Source organism: Benincasa hispida, chromosome 7, assembly GCF_027475165.1.
Source record: "Benincasa hispida cultivar pf3 chromosome 7, pf3_genome.v1.1, whole genome shotgun sequence".
Lineage (NCBI taxonomy): Eukaryota > Viridiplantae > Streptophyta > Magnoliopsida > Cucurbitales > Cucurbitaceae > Benincasa > Benincasa hispida.
In genome coordinates this window covers 55,203,423-55,224,097 of record NC_143484.1, presented here as the reverse complement: position 1 = coordinate 55,224,097, position 20,675 = coordinate 55,203,423, and the positions used below count along the sequence as shown (strand labels likewise).

The 20,675-nt window shown below is 27.8% G+C and overlaps 1 long non-coding RNA gene across 1 annotated transcript; it reads right to left on the bottom strand.

The window, feature by feature from the left end:
* Positions 1–11,548: 11,548 nt before the first annotated feature.
* Positions 11,549–14,325, bottom strand: LOC120081862 (uncharacterized). Its single transcript, XR_005482968.2, has 3 exons — positions 12,192–14,325; positions 11,993–12,051; positions 11,549–11,771 (listed from the first exon to the last, which is right to left on the bottom strand). It is a non-coding gene; the product is annotated as an uncharacterized LOC120081862 (long non-coding RNA).
* Positions 14,326–20,675: the final 6,350 nt, after the last annotated feature.

Sequence of the window (20,675 nt, the reverse complement as noted above, 5' to 3'; positions counted from 1 at the left end):
CCCAATTTGAACATTTCAAATTCTCTCAACACGATATTCTAAGGTTTAATTCTTTTACGAGCTAATAGAGAGACCTATTGGACCTACAGATCATGAGCTCCAAACAATTGAAGATTAATTGGTTAAATTCTTTAGACCAAATTAATCAATATTCGTTAACTACCAAGACATACCACTATAGTTTAGTAGTTGCACTCTCATAGATATATCTATGTCCACTTGATTTAACCATAATCAGTAAGTCAATCCTTCATAGGTCGTTTGTATTTATAGCTAGGTCAAAATTACTGTTTTACCCTATAATACATCTTGCTCCTTAAGTCTCCACTGATCCTTTAATGAACAATTTGTTTATAGTCCTATAATAAATCGAATCCCTTTCAGCCACGGGAGGGTGGGACCCCTTTGTTCAAGACCAGGAGCAGTACTTAAGGGAACAACCTATATGCTAACCCTAACGCGTAGGAGCAAATTCTGTCTTGCAAAACTATGTCTCCAGCTATTTATCCGGTCTTACCCCTAAAATGGAAGGCTTATTAAGCCAAGTGATGTTGAACCATTCTCACCTATGCAGATTAAAGGATAATCCCAAATAAACAGGAGTTCATAGTTAGCTCAGGATTAAGATTGAGTTACCTTAGATCATCAAATTGAAATAGTCAGTTTTAACAATGAATGATTATTACAAAAAAGTGACTATTTCGTAGTCCGGTCTTATGCAAACATTTTTTGCATAGGATGCTCCCACTCACATGTCTCCATATGAACAACTTTGAGATCACATTGTTTGTATCAATATACAAAGTAGGCCGTATCCATAGTATCCCTAGGATAAGATACACAATTTTATCCATATGCTTATAGACCTTTTTATCTATATACTAAAACTTGATCATCTTTTATGTCTCTATAAAAAAGTTTAAGTATTCATGTTATAGCCATGAGTTAGTTTATTGGATTTAGTAATGAATGCAATTCAATATTATCTTCAATAACATCTTTATTGAATGAAATCTCAATAATATTTGTATTGTTAATAGAACATGTTTAATGTTTACAAATTACGAGTTTTAGGACATTCCTAACATATCATTGTTATATTATAATATTATATATTTATAGTATATTACATAATACATATAATATTTTTTTAAAAATAAATTGAGTTTACAAACATGACATATTGTATTTTTAAATATTGTTATCTCTATTTATTATAATTTTGCATTTTAAAATTTAAAATTCAAAATCTTGGTACAATGAAAACATAAAAATGTTGTTTTTAGAATTTACACTATTTCGATTATGGAATTCTTAAACAGTTTTCAGAAGCAAAATTCAAATCGTCTGTCAAACACATATTTACGGAACTCAATGAATCTGAAAATATAAAACAAGTTCTGCATTCTCTACTAAAATGACACTTATTTTTCCCATATTGAATAATTTATTAGATATTCTTAGAAAAAAACAATGGGTTGTCTATAAGTACTATATGTGTTATTTATTAGCTTGGGCCTAAAAAAAGGTTCAACTATTTTGTTCTCAATAAAACATGTGAAAATCTTGTTTTGGGCTCTTATTGAGCTGAAAACGTACACACAAAACCAGGAGCTAATATCATTAAAATTGAAGATCTTTCTCAATTCATAACTGTGATCCACTTTAATGAAAAATAAAAAAGAAACAAAAATTAGTACATCTTTAGAAGTTATCTTCTCTCTTCATATTGCATTTCTAAATTCTTGTTCGTTCCATTGAACGTAGGAATACAATGAAAGTTTCATATTAACTAAATAAGAGGATAATCGTATGTTTATAAGAGAAAATATCATACGACTATAGAGAATTTAGAGGTTCGTTGTCCCAAGAAAATACATTTTAAAAATTCAAGAACTAAAATGAAAATTTTCCCAAATTGAGTAGCTCTTTATTTCCATTCTCTGTTGGTATTTTGTTTTTTTTTTATTAAAAAAAAAAGAACTACAAAGAAGTTGGTCTTTTAAAAAAAAAAAAAATCTAAATTTAGGGTAAATAATTATCTCTTTTTACCACCACTAAATTAGTTGAATAAATGATCTTTTGGAAAATCATCTACGATTATGGATTAAAATGTCGACGTCGATAAAAGTATTAAAATCTTAATTTTACAAAAAATTTGATGAAAATATCAAAAAATGTTGATTTTGACAAATATTTCTGAAAAAATTATAAAAACAAAAATTTTAAAAAAATAAATAAATTAGTAAATAAATATTTTATGATTTTCAAATAAGTTAACATATTTATTATTTACATTGCATTTATATTAGTGGCATTTTGATGCTTATTTTTTGTGTTTTGTGGATTTTCTTTATGATAATCGAAATATCCATTCACTCCTCTTGTCGATGTCGAACCCATAGAAATGTAAAAATATCGATAGAAATATTGACATGTTAATGAAAAATTAATATCATGCTTAAGATCTATGAAGCACAGATACTTCATGTAAGGCAAAGAATCAGTATCAGACACGTATCGGATACCGATACTTCCAGATACTTTCCAAATACGTATCTAACACGCGACTTGACGTATTTATACTTTCAGATACTTTTCAGATACGTATCTGACATGCGATTTGACATATCTATTTTTTATGCGTACTTTGTTTTTAAGGAAAAAGATAAGTAACTCATCTAATTTTTCCCAATCTAAAATTAGGTAACCTATTTGAAAAGCTCAAGTCCAAAACTAAAAGAAAAATAAATAAATAACGAACCAAATCTAGACTAGAATCATCTAATCTCCATCTTCACATTTGAATCCCACAAAATCCACGAAAATATAAACCATTTGGATGTCTTCAACAATAAGTTTTTCGTTTATCTTCATACTTCTCTCTCTAATCTTCTTCTTCTTTCCAATATGAGTCACTTTTTATTGCATTTTATTAATTATTGTACTTCAACATCTCAGATGTTGCTTTTATTATTAACTTGTATGCTAAATTTATCTATATCCTAGATTTTTTTAAAGAGAAAAAAAGTATCTTCAACGTATCAGTATCCTCGTTTATTAGAAATATATATATTTAAAAAATATGTAATCTATTATTAACTTGTATGCTAAATTTATCTATATCCCAGATTTTTTTAAAGAAAAAAAAAGTATATTCAACATATCAGTGTTTTTTAGAAATATATATATTTAAAAAATATGTAAAAAAATGATGCATCCTTAAACGTATCTGTATTTTAGTTTTTTAAAAATTGACGAATCGCCGTATCTGATCGTATCCGTATCGTGTAGTTGTATTTGTGTCTGTGCTTCATAGCTTAAGATACACTTGACTTGAAAAAATCTCATTTTAAAAAAAAAAAAAAAAAAAAAAAAAAAAAAAAAAAAAAAACTCCATTTGTATATTTTATCTTAAAAACAAATAATTCTTTTTTACACATTCATGTCATAGTCAACAACTATAGAAAAGTTTTAAATCAAGGAAAAAATTATTGCCGTAAAATTGAAGGATCCCATGAAAATATCTTTTTATATGAACACTCAAATCATACTTAATTGCCAATTAGGAAAAAAAAAATCTTAAATTGGAATCATATATCATAATACAACAGATACTTTTATAATAGCGAAATTTAAATATTCTATAAAAGATACTTTTCATCGAAAGTAATTAAAATTTTTAAATATTAGAACTTTCATTATTTTAGCTGCACCGTCCAAATTTTTCGTCTTCATTACACTAAAATTAGATGATTAAATTAGTAAAGCCAATTAATCATTCTTATCCTTACTCATAAAAGTCAATGAAAATGATTAAAAATATACATTCCCAAATCTCTACTTCGCCAAGTTTTATAGGTAAGGGTAAATATATTTGTTTGTGTGTGTATATATATATCAATGAAGTTTGCACGTTTGCCCAATCACCTTTTTTCAACAAAACACCGATACAATTGGCCAACTTTCATATCAACAAGATATTGAAATTGAAAGTCTAACCAGACATTTTTTCAAATATTTACTAAAATTAAATTTTATTTAAAAGATATAATAGTTTTGAAACTTTTTAATAAAAATAGTGTAGTTTTCAAAAGACGACAAACTCGCCTCATGTCAATAAGTCGTCTCTTTAAAAGATGTCATTTATAAGTAGAAGTCTATTGGTTGCCTCTTTGTCTATGTATTCATACATGTGTGGGTTCAATTCCTATTAGTTGCGCATTTACATTTTTTCACTTGTCGTTTTCTTTTCCTCTCTTTCTTTTTTTTTTTTTTTTTTTTTTAAATAAATATTATATTATATTTTTTTTTTCTTTTTCTTTATTAAACAAATGGAGTATTAGATTACAATTTTCTTTCTTTTTCTTACTGAAATTATAAATAAATATTAATTTTTAAACCTTTTTTATCTTGTGAAAAAAATGATTACTATTCTAAACAAAAATAAAACCATAATAGAATGGGTTTGAATTGTAATGTAATAAATTTGGACTCTATGTAATCCAAATTGAACGTTTTGGACTCGATTTGTAATATTTAACTCATTCTGTTTCGACGGTTTTTAACTTAACCCTCTTTTCCACCGTTTTTACATTTCTCGATCTCATTTCCATTCCATCTTCGATTCCTCACACATTCCAATACTCCTTTAATTTCCAACCATCCTAATTACATTCAGTTTCTCAAACAGCTCCTAGATTGTTTAAGTGTATTGATTATATTGGTTTTTTAAGAATGACAATTTATTTCATTTTATCAATGAAGAGAATGGAAATGGATTGAATAATTACTAGTCATGTCAATTTTAAGTTCTTTAACATACAAGGAAAAAATTACACAAATAGGAAAAAAAAAAAAAAAAACAGAAAACAAAGAATGCGAATGAAGTCACATATGGAGAGGATAGAGAGGAGATAGTGTTAGATGTCAAGTCTTGACAAAAAAAAACTTCTGACTTTGGCAAATTTTTGCCATATCATTTAATTAAGAGACAACTTGGTGACATAAATGAATTGCAAATCAAATATATTAATATTTTAAATTTGAATTGCTTTTAGATCTTAATTTCTTATATATACATTATTTTGAACAACATGAAGTTAAACGATCAAATGTTAAACTTATAATCTAGAAGACTAAATGTATTATTATTATTATTATTATTATTATTATTATTATTATTATTATTATTATTATGTGAGGTGGGGAAATCAAACCTTTAACATTGAAGTTGATAATACAAATACTATATCAGTTGAGCTATACTCATTTATACGTAAATGTATTAAATTTGAAGGCAAAATTTAAAAAAAAAAATGTATGAGCATTGTTCAATTTGACTAACACAACTACTTATGATATAGTAGTAGTTTGAAGTATGCATTCAAAATTTAAATTCTTCATGGTATCTTTATTTATTTTTTTTCAAGGAAAAAAAAAGGTTTCCTCCCCCTCATGGCACCATACTTTTTTCTTGAAGAAGATTTCAACTCTTTTCAATTAATTTTTTTTTTAATTTTCAAGATTGTTTTCATTTACATTCAACATGTTTGAATGAGCATGGCCATGAGTTGAGTTGCTTTCAAAAAAGTAAAGAAGAAATGGAAAATGAGGTTCTATTAACATAGTTCTGGATAAGAAGGAAGCAAATTATTTTTTGGAATTTGAAATGTAACAAAATTATAGACAGTATGATATATATTTTTTTTCCAAAGAGAAAAAAATAAAAGAGAGATAATTAATACGGATAAAAAACCCTCTTTTTTACGTTACCAACTAAATTTTTAAAAGTCAACTTTGACCACCCCAGTTGTTTTTGTGTGCAAAGGTAAGCATTTTTTTTTTTTTTCAACTGCTAAATAGATAAACAGTTGATCGTATATTGAAAATTTAGGAAAATGAGCAATTTTGTTGAATTTCAATGAGTTTATCTCCCTTTCCACATATATTTCTATAGGGGATTTTCAAAATAGAAAATAATGAAAAATATTTACACAAATAGCAACCTCCTCCGGTTTATAGTTTGGTTGCTAATTCAAAAATATTGATTATTTACAGTTTTGTTGCTAGTTCAGAAATGTTAGGGTCCGTTTGGATTGACTTGAGAAAATTTTTTTTCAAAAAACTCATTTTTATTTTAACACCTTTGACAAAACTTGTTGAAAATACTCTTCAAAAGTCATTTTGAACGGTTGTCAAACACTTCAATTCTAAAATGACTTATTTTTTAGATTAAATACTTGAAATGTATTTCAAACACACTCTTAATTAGAATGACAATGATAGACAATGGGATGCCAAATTAAAGACCAAGTGATGGTAGTTTTTGATAGATTTGTTGCTAGTTCCAAAATAGTGATTATAATGATAATCATAGACAATAGAAGGTCAAGTGATAGACCAAGTGATAGAATATTATCATTATCTATCATAGATAGACACTGATAGTTGTCTATGACTGTCTATCTATGATAGACAATGATAATTTTCTTTCTCTATCTATCAGTAATAAACAGTAATAAACAATAATAAACTACTATTAATAATCTATCAATAGATAATGATTTTATTCATAATTTTGTTATCATCAACTATACACTAGACGCTGTCATTGAATATGAAAATTTTGTTACTTTTAGATAGTTGTGATAGATATTGTTATCATTATCTATCATAGATAGACACTGATAGTAGTCTATCATTGTCGTAGACAGTAATAAATTCCTATCAGTTTTCTATCAAAAGATAAACATTTTGTTGTTGCTAGTTGGTGGTAGTTTTTTTATTGCTTTTAAATAGTTTATGATTTATGATACATACACTAGACATTGTAATTGAAAATTTTGTTGCTTTTAGATAATTGTAATAGATATTGTTATCAATATCTATCACAGATAGATGTTGGTAACAGTCTATGAGCATCTATCAATGATAAAAACTAATACAAGTCTATCATTGATAGATGTTGATAGAAGTCTATCAGTGTCTGTCAGTGATAGAAGCTGATAGAAGTATATCATTGATAGAGACTGATAGAAGTCAATCAGTGTCTTTCAGTGATAGAAACTGATAGAAGTCTATCATTGGTACTATCAATTATAGAAACTGATTCAAGTCTATCATTGATAGAGGTTGATAGAAATCTATGAGTGTCTATTAGTGTTTTTTTTGTTATTTTTGTAAATAGTTAGACATTTTTTCTATTTGTGAAAATTTATCTATTTTTATAAGTGAGATTTGGATATACACCAAGTTTTAAAGAGAGAAAGAAAAGTTTAAAAGGATTTAGAGAAAAATGGTCCAAAATAAAATTTTATACTTGGATAATACTTTTAGTCCCTAAACTTTCATAAAAATTAACAATTTAGTCCCTAAACTATAGTTGATAACAAATAACTTTCTAACCTTTTAAATTTGTAACAATTTAGTAATGCATTTTAATATGTAACAATTTAGTCCTTTTACTTTGAAATTTGTAACAATTTAGTTTCTATAAAAAAAAAAATTGTCATCAATTAAGTGTCAATCTTTATTGCATAATAAATTTTTAATTTATATTATATAAAAAAGTTTGATCCTTGGTAAGTTTGTTGTTCTATATATATAAAATATTTATTAAATCCTACAAAAGTCTTCCTAATAAAGTCTAAGTCATTATAAATTATAAAGCATAAGGACTAAATTGTTATAAATTTAAAAGTAACAAAAATTAAAGGGATTGTTTAACCAAAATTTATTTTACTTTTAGTTAAAATAATAATGTTTTTATACACAATCTTTTAACATCCAGAATTGTCAGACCTCTTTTTCCTGTTCGAGAGAGAACCCATAGATAGACTTGCTCTTATGGCTCTCGAAACGATCTTTGTCAACAAAACATAGTTCAATTAGCATAAAAAATGCACAATAGAATAAGAGATTAGAGATTTGAAGTTTTATATATATATATTTTGAAGCTCTATATATATATATATATCTACTTGAATATATCCAAGAGGTAAAAAATTAGAATAAAGTTGCTCAATTAATGAAAAAGAAATTCTAAAGTAATTATAAGATGAATTTATTATTAATTAGTAAATTACACCATTTTTTTTTAAATACAACGATGGCTGGCTCGTATGATTATCAACCTCTGATCCCAAATAGTTCCAAATATTTTGCATTTAAGAAATAGTTTCAAATAATTTGTAGTTTATTATAAAAAATCAACATATTATATTCTTCACATTGATTTATAATTTTAATAGACACATGGAATGAATCACGTGCATATTACCTTCTAATCATGACAACTAAAATTGGACTTTTCTCTTTGGTTGCTTTCTTTCATTAAATGAATTTATAGAATATGATTTTAAGAAAAACTTCTACAAGAAAACGACAAGAAGGCTTTTTCAAGTACTCCAAAAAAAAATTATCGTTACTATAAAAATAAAATATTATGATCACACTTAATGTCTATTGATCTTATGTCATTTCCCCTTTTTTAGAATGTTGTTCACGTGTCTCATTACACATTATTAGTGTTCATGTAATTCACTTCATACTTGTCAAATTGTTTTATAGTGACATTTGGTAGGTTTTGAAAGATACATTAGACAAATTCCATGAAAATTGGAGAAAGTGGAGATTTTAGAGAAATTCTTTATTTCATATTTTGTTAATTTATTTTATTTTATTTATTTATATATTATGTTTTATTTATTTTAATATCTATTTATTTTCTTATATATTATTATCATTATATTATACTTTCCCCCATATCCGTGTTCTCGTTGTGCGTCGTTATGCTCCTTAAATTTACAATACATTATCAGCATGAGCTCCTATCGTTTTCTCCACTAAAGGTACGTCCTAGAGGTATGTTGGTTTTTCTCTCTCTTCGTTATAATTAACAAATTAAATGTTGTTTTACATATTTGATATATATTAAATTTCTAATATTAAATATAATATTTTGTAATTATGTTACTATGAAAAATATTACAAAATTATAACTTGTAGCATTTGATATTAATAGTAATAATTATTTGTCATGAGTGCTTGATATCGAAATCCACCTGCATGCTATGAATCTTGGAGAGACTATTAAAGAAGGAAATATGATATCCAGTCAAGACAAAGCAAAAACTATGATTTTTCTTCACTGTCATCTCCACGAGGAATTGAAAATAGAGTATCTTACAATAAAAAATCATCGTATCTTGTGAAAAATTTTGAAAGAGAAGTATGATCATCAAAAAATAATTATTCTTCCTAAAGCTCGTTATGAGTGGATGCACTTGAGGATACAAGACTTCAAATCAGTAAGTGATTATAACTCAGCATTACTTAAAATCAGTTCGAAACTGTTGTTGTGCAGAGAGAAAATTACATTAAAGAAGACATTTTCTACATTTTATGTCTTGAATGTGCTCCTACAACAGCAATATCGAGAGAAATATTTTAAACAATATTCTGAATTAATTTCATGTCTTCTCGTGGTCGAACAAAATAACGAGTTATTATAAAAAATTAAAAATCTCGACCAATCGGAATAACACCATTCCTTGAAGTGAATGTTGTGAATTTTAATAATAATCGTGGTCGAGGTCGTGACCATGGTAGATGAAGAAATAATTATTATTTTCGTTGTGGTTGTTCTAATCATTCAAATTTCAAAAGAACAATACAAAATGATGATCACCAAAGGGAAAGCTCCACAAGATAAAAGTTCAAAAAGTGTTGAAAATGAATACTTTTATTGCCGAATGATTGGGCATTGATCACATACCTATTGTATGTCAAAATACTTAGATGATCTCTATTAAGATCCCTGAAAAAAAAAAAAAGAGATAAATGTGGAAGAAAATTTTGCCTACTAGGACAATGACATATTTGACCCATCCTATATGACAAATTTGGATGTGGCGAACTTCTTTGAATCTCCTAAAGAGAAAATCGGCAGAATTGATGGAACATCAAGTGTTTCCAGGATTGACATTGAAAACATCAAGTGTTTCCTTAATGTTGTTTTTTTATTCATCTCCATTTTTTTTTTCTCTTAGTAGATCTTAACATTTATATATTTAAAATTTTTTTTTCTTATTGTAATATTTTTTTTTAATGAAGAAACCTGGATCATTTCATATATTAAGTGACTAAAAAATTAGTAAAGAAGATCTATGTATGGTAGAAAGTGCAACTACACATACAACACTTACAAGTAGAAATATTTTTCAAAACTGACAATCCTGGAAACAAAAGTCAATAAAATATCAGGTTCTGCAAACCTAATTGAAGGATTTAGAAAAGCAAATATTATTTTGCCTATAGGAATAAATTTTGCAATTGACAATGCATTGTTCTCTAGTCAATCAAAGAGAAATCTACTTAGTTTAAAGACGTCACAATGGTTATCATAACGAGACTTGTAGAAAGAATAATATAGAGTATATTTATATCCTATCTACTGTCTCATATGAATAACATATACTGGAAGAATTGTCTGCTTTATCTTCTGGATTACATTATACTCATATACGAGTAATTGAAACATATGCAACAATGAATCTGAAGTTCATGAATCCAAACATACTTACAATTTGACATGACCGAGAAGAATTATTGAGAATTCAAATGAACATCCATTGAAGAGCCAGAAGATTCTTCAATTTAACGGATTGTCATGTGATTCTTGCTCTCAATGAAAATTGATAATTAGACAATCATCAACTAAAGTAGGGATTAAATCACCTACATTTTTAGAACAAATTCATGGTAATATATAGATCTATTAATCCCAAGTAGATCATTTAGATATTTTATGATATTAATAGATGCATCCAGCAGATGGTCACATGTTTGCTTATTATCAAGTCGAAATCTTGCATTTGCAAGATTACTTACTCAAATAATTAAGTTAAGAGTACGATTTCTTAATTATACAATTAAGACCATTCGTATTGATAATGTTGGTAAATTTACATCCCAAACTTTTGATGATTATTGTATGTCAATTGGGGTGAGTGTTGAACATTTTGTGGCTCATGTTCATACACTACTACAAAAACAGTATTTCTTGATATTTTTTAAATGATAAATGTCACTTTTCTTGATGTTTTGGAAAACATCAAGGAATCCAATGTCAAGAATGTCAATGTTCTCAACTAAGTAAAAAGTCAAGAACAATGATACTTGACATTTTTTAAATGTCAAGAATAATGGCGTTTTTGACAAATAAAAATGTTAAGATACTTTTTACTTGATATGCTAAAACTGTCAAGATATATTTGATTTGATGTGCAAAAAAAATGTCAAGAATATGGATGTTCTTGACAAGAATAAAGTGTAGTGCAAAACTTCTTGACACATTTAACTTGTCAAGTCTGTTTGTGATTTTTTTTAAAAAAAATTAACATACACTTACCTATAAATTGTTCTTGTATTTTGGCCAAACAATTGCATATGATATATATATATATATATATATATATATATATATTATACACATAGAACAAACATTCATAAAAAGGAAGAATATTAAAATAGACAAGCCCATATGAACATTTCTAAAGGAATATAAGAAATATAATTTTAACAGATAGCCTAATACGAACAATTAAAAAATTTACCAAACAAAAAAGTGACAATCAATGAGCAACACAAAGTGGAAATCAATTAGTAAAATGTGCACTGAGCCATGGTGTGCGCCTCCATACAGGCTTCCCATTGCAACCAGCATGAACCTTGCTACCGCCAAGTGCAAGCTCTACATACCCACACGTCTGGAAAAGGCCATAAGGATCCACACAATGTATGAGTATTAAAATTTTGTTAGAAATCTCAAACGCAGAAAACGCCATAAGGATCCATCCAAAGAAGATGTTATATAAAACTTAAATTCCTACCTTCCTCAATCTGTTAATTATAATAGTTCAACGTAATAAAATCCTAAATAAAACCATCAGCACAAAAATGAAATAGTGCTAAGGAAGGATGTTGTTACCCAAAGTTAGCAATGAACAACTTCAAAACTTATTCAAATGCTCCACAAACAATCTGAAACTACAAGTAAACAGTTTCCAAGAGTTATAAACTAAATTAGAATGCATACAAAGAAATTGATGAAAAGGCCTAAACCAAGTTTATCTATCTAAACCTCATCATACCAAAAAAGTTAATAAGAAGTGGGAAACTTTCACTACCTATTTTCCACTCCTTATACTCCAAGCATAAACATGACCATCTCTCAAACTTGCCACGTGTGCAAAAACACCCAAAAAGTTAAGATCCCAAAAGAGTACCAATCTGTTCTTTCAATTTCTTTTATGCGCTTCCGTTCTGTTCTATAATCCATTCCTTTATCAAATATTACAAATTTAAAAACGTAACACCAGAATAGATGTAAAACGTAGTGGGAATGATATATGTTAATATACGAACATGAGATTGGAACTCATACCTTGTTTTTATCCAATCATTCAAATCTAGTAATGAGCTTTGAACCTTGTAATGATAATGAACTTTAAACCTTGCTTACATTACCAAAGTTAGGCTTAAAATATTTTATATTAATTATACATATCCAAATTCACTAAAACACAACCTAAAGAAAAATCGTGGAGAATAAAAATGAAGGCCAAAATCACTAGAATGAACAAGAAAATGACATGAGAAAGTTTTGATCTACTGACCTTCAAAAGAAAGGAAAATGTAGAATCCTCTATGGATCTCAAGATTAGTAGAACGGGGGAGATATATCTAGAAAAAATGCTTGAGGAGAAAAACTACTGAAAGAAACTATGAATTAAGGAAAAGCAATTAACAATGTTAAGAATATTCCTTAGCAGCTGCTTTTTTCTCATCAATAGACAATACCTTCACATGTTGGATAAAAGAAACAATTACTCACACATAACACTTCCAACAACTTCCATAACTTAATGACAATACATTACAAAAGGAAATACTCATTGCTATTCAATGGTAACTAGACGATCCTCCAACATAAACTAGTTCAACTTTTTCTCCTTTCTTAAAATAGGTATGCAAGATCTTAGAACCAAGAATCAAAAGCGGACATTGATATAGCATAATCATAATCAAACATAATTAGATTATCTTAAACTCATCCATCTTCTACATAAAACTTAATCATCTATATTTGGTCTTCCATAATTCTAAAAACATAGAAATTAGATCTAGACTAGTAAGCAATATACTATAGAAGTGGCAATCGTTACGTCTGAAACATAAGCAACTTGAAGAACACGACTAAGAAAAAGTTGTATGTCTTTGAACATATCATAAATGTCAGTGCATATGTAAGTGATGAAACTAGCTAATGAAAGGATGGCTCTAATTGCTCGTATAGGATTTCGGAAATGATCCTATAGTAAGTTATTTAACTTTTCAGTCTCTTTGGCAGAATAGCAAACATCGGGTGTGCATGTGACAATGCTTATAAGAAAATAGAGTTTGATATAGTTAAATAAAGTGCACTAATACTGAACGAAACATAGTCGAACATTTGGAAACTGACTAAAACATAATAAAATTGAGTTTCAATAGTTCAGAAATTTGGACACATAAATCCAATTTGACTGAAAAATAAAAGCAACAATCCTTACTTAAACTTACCAAAATGGCTCTGAACCATGCTGGTAGGTGTTCGAAAGCATCTGAACCTCATATGCTATCGATAAACTAATCTGAGGCCAAACATAGAAAATAGAACAATAATTTACATAATCGTGATCCAAAATAAAGAAAACCAATACAAACACAAAGAAACTAAAAAAAGGATAACCAAAATGATAAAATAACAAAAAAAAATAGACAAAACAACAGTAAAACATAAGAATCAGAAATCAGAGAAGTAGATTTGAGCGACTTTGTAAACAATGAGAGTGCTTTTGGCAGCCTCGTTGCATTCAGCTCTGGTTTTGAATTCGGCAAGGTATCTACGGTAGTCGTCCTTCATTTTGAGGTAAAAAACCTTGGAATCTCCAAAAGCAACGAAGGGAATGAGTCTGAAATCGAGAAGCTTGAGGATTCCATCACAAATATTAGAAAGCTTGGTCTCAATTTTGGATATGTAGTCACAGATGACAGAGACATGGTCGTCGTTGCCTCGGCTCACCTCCTTCTGTTAGATGGAGGAAATGCTATGTCAGGAGGCCCTGCGAGCGCCGATGACATTCTTGTAGGCGACGGAGAGGAGGTTTCTCTCTTTAACGGTGAGCTCCTCCTTGTCGAGGGAAGTAGAAACCTTCTCCATGAACTCAACCATCTCCTCGTAGTGCTGGAAAAGCTTGGTCATGTAAACATTCTCCTCATGGACAGAGGTTCCGGGTTTCATTGACGAGGGTTTTGCTTGAAGGGTTACGCGTTGGGCGGCAACATGAAGGATTTCGTGTGGGGGAAGTCATTTCACGTGGGGAAGTGCGAACGTGTAGGATAACTTAATTTTCAGGGTGAAATTTTTAGAGAGATCATATCAGCGTGAAAAAATCCGTAAAGATCTCCCACCTCCATTTTTTTTTTTTTTACAATTTCTTGATGATTTTCATTAAAACCACCCGACATTTTTCTTTATAAAAACTTCAAATAATTAAAATTTCAAACCTCAAGAAATATAGTTTTTCGTATAGTGATACACAAAATGGTTTAGTATAATCATCCACAAAATATTTGTAGTTAATTGTTAGACCATTGTTTATGAGAGCTAAGCTTCTTACACTTGTACGGAGACATGTTATTTTGCATGCAGCGTCACTTGTACACATTATGTCAATAACTTATCATAAGTACTCTCCATTACAATTAGCTTAGGATCATGAGCCAAATATTTCCCTTATGAGATTTTTTTAATGTGCAGTATATGTTCCAATTTCTCCACCACAACGTACTAAGACGGGTCCTCAAAGGAGGTTAAGAATAGATATTGGATATGATTCTCCCATAAATTATCAAATATTTTGAACCCTTGACGAGTGATGTATTTACTAAATGATTTGTTGATTGTCATTTTAATGAGACAAATTTTCCAACATTAGGAGGAGGAATTAAGAAGTTGAAAAAAATAAATTACATGGAATGCATCTTTATTGTCTCATTTAGATCATCGTACAGATCAATGTGATCTTAAAGTTCAAAAGATAATTCATTCGCAAAATATAGCAAATCAGTTACTAGATGCATTTATCGAGGAAAAGGAATTAACTAAGTCACATATACTAGTTGCAGATGTTCCATCGAAAATTGATATTCCAACACAGTAAGTTTTCACTAATGAGTCTGGAACAAACCAGAAGGATGGTAGACCAGTGGGTTTCAAAAATAAAAATCCTCGAAAAAAAAAAATAATAAATAGTCAAGAAAACTTGGTTGAAGATATAAATACTCATGAAAAAAATCCTTGACATGATTAGTGAGGAAAGTGAAATCCCTAAAGATAATAATGAGATTTCAATAAACTATGTCATGATAGGAAAAATATGGAACCGAATTAATGTAGTTATTGACAACATTTTTGCGTATAATGTTGCTATTGATATTATATCTGAAAGTGAGGATCCTGAACCAAAATCTGTTGAAGAATGTCACCAAAGAAAAGATTGGCTTCATCGAAAAGTGAAGGACTGTGAGGTCCACAACGGAAGCGGGAACGTCCCCAATTTTATTTATTTCACATAATCAACAAGAAGCGTGCATTTTAATAAAATTACAGCATGCTTTTAAGAATTAGGAATTAGGGTTAGGGATTAACTTACTATTGAAGAACCACCTCGAACCAGTCACGAACTCTCCTTGAAACTTGATCTTCCAAAATATTCCAGCAGAATCAAGTGGCCACCACTAAGAGGTCAACCTCTGTATTCTCTAAGGGGTTGTTTGGTTGCCTAGGAATAAAGGATGTCTGGGAATAAAAAATGAATGTGTTTGGTTGTGCATGGGAATGCTATCAGAATTTTGTGAACAAAAATGGTTTGTATTTAATTTATGAAATTAAGCATGAAAATATTATTATAATTGTAATAGATTAATAATTTAAAGAATAAATAATATTCAATATATCAATAAAAAAAATTAATTAATTATGAAAAATAATAATTTTAATTATAAATATTTGAAGATTATAATTATAAATATAAATATTCAATATTTTAATTATAACTATAAATATTTTAATAATTTTATAATTAAAATTAACCAGTTAATGCATTTAATGAACGTCGTGCTTATTATAATTTAACACTTAATCATTTTTGTTATTAATTAAGCTCAACATTAGTAATTTTACTTTGAATTAAATAATATAAGAAAATATATTTAAATGGACAATATATTATATAAAAGGTGAAGAAAATGAGATAAAAATATGATATAATAATAAAGAATACTAAAAAGTATTTTGGAAATATGATATATTAATAATGAATGGAGTAATAAAAAATAATCACAATAAATAATTAACTTCTTATAAATAATCGGTGATGATTATATGTTCATAATGAATTATCAAATTAAAATTAACCCCCATAAATTATTTGATTATTATAAAAAATAAAGTAATAAATTATTATTATTCAAAATGAAGTTTAATACTAACTAAAATTAACTAATCCTAGTTTACTAATTAAATATATTTAAGATATTATTAGTTAATAAATTAATAATTTATGTAAAAAATAATTTCATTCATTTAATAAATTTTTATTATAAAAATAAATCAAGTAAATATTTTAATATATCATTATTGATTTATTAAAATAAATATTTATATCATTTTTGTTAAATTAATATTAATTAATTAGTTAATTAGTTAACTGTATTCAAAGTGAAATTATATGTAAAATGAAAAACAGATAGAGATGGGAAAAGAGAAAACCCACAGTTTTGAAAGAAATAGAAAACCTTATATGTGGGAATTCGATATCTACCCCAATTTTCATGCAAAAAAACCTGCCAACCAAACGGACCCTAAAGGGGATGAGAATGACAGAAGGTGTGGGCTTTGTATATTTTTTTTTGGGAAGAGGGAGAGAAATGTGAGAGGAAGAAGAAAACAATTTTTTTCTATGTGTTCTTGGAAAAAAAAAAAACAGAGAGTAAGAAGAACAAAAAAAAACCTTCTATGAAGAAGATGATCTTCTTGTCAAAAACGAACTACCCTTATTCTCATGTTATGTCAAGAGAGAAAAACCAGAGGAGGGAATTATAACTCCCTCCTTTATTAGATTAAAACTATTAATTAAATTAAAAAATATACAATTATATAATAACCACTTTCATATAATATATATATTATACCATATGTTATATCAAATATAATACATAACATATAGTTTTTATATTGTATCAAATACAATATAACCTATAGTTTTTATTTCTCTCAATCATTCATGGTATTTAATAATAATCACATTTATACTAAATTCAAATATTTAATTTTTGTCAAAATAAACTTTATATTATAATGTATCAAATACATCATATTAATTATATCACATATAATTAATTTAAATTAATTATATCATATATAAATAATTTTCTCAATTAATTTGAACAATTCAAATTAATCCAAAAATAATTTTCAATTATCTCTGTTGAGCTACTCTTTGTTAATCCAAAACTAGATGTAACTCATATTAATTTTCAAATTAATCCAAAAATAATTTTCAATTATGGACTTGTAGATTGAAGCTTCAATGGTACTTGAATAATTAATTAAACTCCTTTAATTAAATTAGTCAACATCTATTAACTGTCGGCCACTTCACTAAAGACCCATAGCTGCACTATTTGCACTACAAATATATTTCTATGCCCATTGGATATAACCAGTCAATAGTGCGATAACCATACAGCTGGGCCAAAATAACCGTTTTTCCCTTATAGTTACATCTAGTTTTTTAAGTACCACTAATACCTTTAATGCATAATAAGTCATAGTCCAACTATGACCAAATCCTTCTCATCTACAAAGCGTGTTGTATTCGTAGTGTCACCAGAATAAGGTACCCAGCTTTATCTATCTATTATATAACATTTAGGTTAGCATTTAAATATGATCCACCTATATGTCTCGACATACATGTTTAGATTATATAAAACAATCTAGGATTTTTGTTTATTGGATTGAGTGTATGATCATAAAATAATAATTATTTTAATAATAACAATTTTTTTTATACAGAGCTCACAAACTACATGAATACAAGGGAGATTTAGGACACCAATTCTAATAGAAAGAAGCAATAAAGGCAGAATTAAACCCACTTTAAAAATGTCAGATTTTTGGATTAGTAGTCTGAACACCAAAAGGTGTCAAACCTATGGGATACAAATGAGTATTTGTGAGAAAAAGAAATGAAAATAATGTGGTCACAAGATATAAAGCAGGACTAATTGCACAAGGTTTTTCACAAAGACCTAGTATTGATTATAAGGAGATGTATTCTCCGGTGGTGGATGCAATTACATTAAGATATTTAATTAGTCTGACTATGTATTAAAATCTGGACATACATCTTATGGATATAGTCACAACATATTTATATGGATATCTTGATAATGATATTTATATGAGAATCCCAAAAAGATTTAAGGTGTCTGAAACATATAAATCAAATTCCCGAGAATTGTATTCAATAAAGTTACAGAGATCGTTATATGGATTAAAACAATCACGATGAATATGGTACAATCGTTTGAGTGGACATTTATTGAAAGAAGAACATTAAAACAATCATATATGTCCATGTATTTTTATAAAGAAATCACAATAATGATTCACTATTATAACTATATATGTTGATGATTTAAATATAATTGAAACTCCTAAAGAGCTTTCAAAGGTAATAGAATATCTTAAGAAAGAATTTGAGATGAAAGATCTCGGAAGAACAAAATTTTTCCTTGGCTTACAAATTGAGCATTTAGCAGATGAGATATTTGTTTATCAGTCAACTTATACAGGAAAAGTTTTGAAAATGTTTTATATGGACAAAGCACATCCATTGAACATTCCAATGGAATTTCGTTCACTAGATATGATGAAAGATATATTTTGACCTCGAGATGATAATGAAGACCTTCTTGGTCCTGAAGTGTCATATCTTAGTGCAATTAGTGCACTTATGTATCTTGTTAATAATACGAGACCAGATATTGCATTTTCAGTAGTTTTATTAGCAAAATATAATTCTTCTCCAACAAAAAGATATTGGAACGGAATTAAGCATATACTCCGTTATCTTTAAGAAAACGATTAATATGAGTTTTTTTTATTCAAATAAATCAAATTTGATATGGTTGGTTATGCAGATTTTGGATATTTATCTGATCCACACAAAGTTAGATCTCAAAAAGGTTATCTATTCACATGTGGAGGAACTGTTGTATTGTGGTAGTTAGTGAAACAGACCATAACGATTATTTCTTCAAATCATGTTGAAATTCTTGCAATTCACGAGGCTAGTCAAGAATGTATATGGCTAAAATCAATGACTCAGCATATTCGTGAAACAAGTGATTTGTCTTCTAATAAAAATCTTCCAATGATATTATACGAAGACAACACAACATGTTATCCCAAATCAATGGAGGATATATTAAAAGAGATAAAACAAAACATATTTCATTGAAGTTTTTCTACAGTCATGATCTTGAAGAAAATGGCGACATCACTGTACAACAAATTTGTTCAAAAGATAACTTGGCAGACTTTTTACAAAGTCATTACCTATACCAACCTTTGAAAAACTGGTGCACAACATTGGAATGTAGCGACTCAGAGATCTCAACTGATGTTTCTATGAGACAGAGTAAATATACATTTTAGGAGTATAAATTATATGAAATATGTACTCTTTTCCCTTCACTAAGAATTTTTTTCCCATTAGGTTTTTTCCTATTAAGGTATTAACGAAACATATTTCATATATAATGTGCATCTAAGGAAGAGTATTATAAATATTATGACAATAGATGCCCATTAGATGGGCTTGCTTAGTGTTCATTAACCATGTGTCATACCTCCATTTCTCAAAGTATTATCCCTGTGTCTCAACATTACACATTATTAGTGTTTATGTAATTCACCTCCTACTTGTCAAATTGCTTATAAATAGTGGCATTTGGTAGGTTTTAGAAGACATACATTGGGCAAAATCTATGAAAATTGGAGAAAGTGGAGATTTTAGAGAACTTATTTATTTCATATTTTGTTAATTTATTTTATTTTATTTTATTTATTTAATATTATGTTTTATTTATTTTAATATCTATTTTATTTTATTTTATTATTATTATATTATATTTTCTCCATGTCCATGTTCTCATTGTGTGTCGTTCTGCTCCCCGAATTTACAACAAATATTTAAAAGAAAAAACATTTTTTATGTTTATTTTTAGAAACAAACTTTTTCTTTTTACAATATGTAGCAGAATGGAAGCTCCGACTTGGATGTTGATGTTGTATGAATAATATCACATATAATATCAGAAAATATGTAACTTTGTATATATGAGAGAAATTGAGCCCAACGACTTCAAGTTGTTTCCTTAAAATAATTTTACTCACTCTAGTACCTGAATAATTATTTTCTAAGATAGAAAAGATTATCTTTCTTATGGGAGCAACATCTTGTCCATAAAATCTAAAGAATTATATTTTGTAGAAA